This window comes from Penaeus monodon, chromosome 23 (assembly GCF_015228065.2).
Source record: "Penaeus monodon isolate SGIC_2016 chromosome 23, NSTDA_Pmon_1, whole genome shotgun sequence".
Classification (NCBI taxonomy): Eukaryota; Metazoa; Arthropoda; class Malacostraca; order Decapoda; family Penaeidae; genus Penaeus; species Penaeus monodon.
Genome location: NC_051408.1, coordinates 14,283,972 through 14,284,274, shown reverse-complemented (window position 1 = coordinate 14,284,274; position 303 = coordinate 14,283,972).

Here is a 303-nt window from a genome sequence, read left to right as displayed (position 1 = left end):
GGACAACCTCCTATCACTTAATAATTAAAACATCAATCCCATGATACGGAGGTAGCAATTGTGGCTGGTAATAACCATTTACTTATTAATTGGTTCTGGGGAAGATTACACATTATCACGCACTTTTCAAATATGTCCACAAACATCGATATATGCGCCCAAGGGTATCTACGTAAACTAGCGTTGATAATGTATAGTTTGTAAACTATATCCATCCGTCAATATGTCTCTTTATGCCCAGTTGTCTGCACCTACAACCGGTACACCCTATTTTCGGTGAACAGCAGAAGCGATAACTATCTG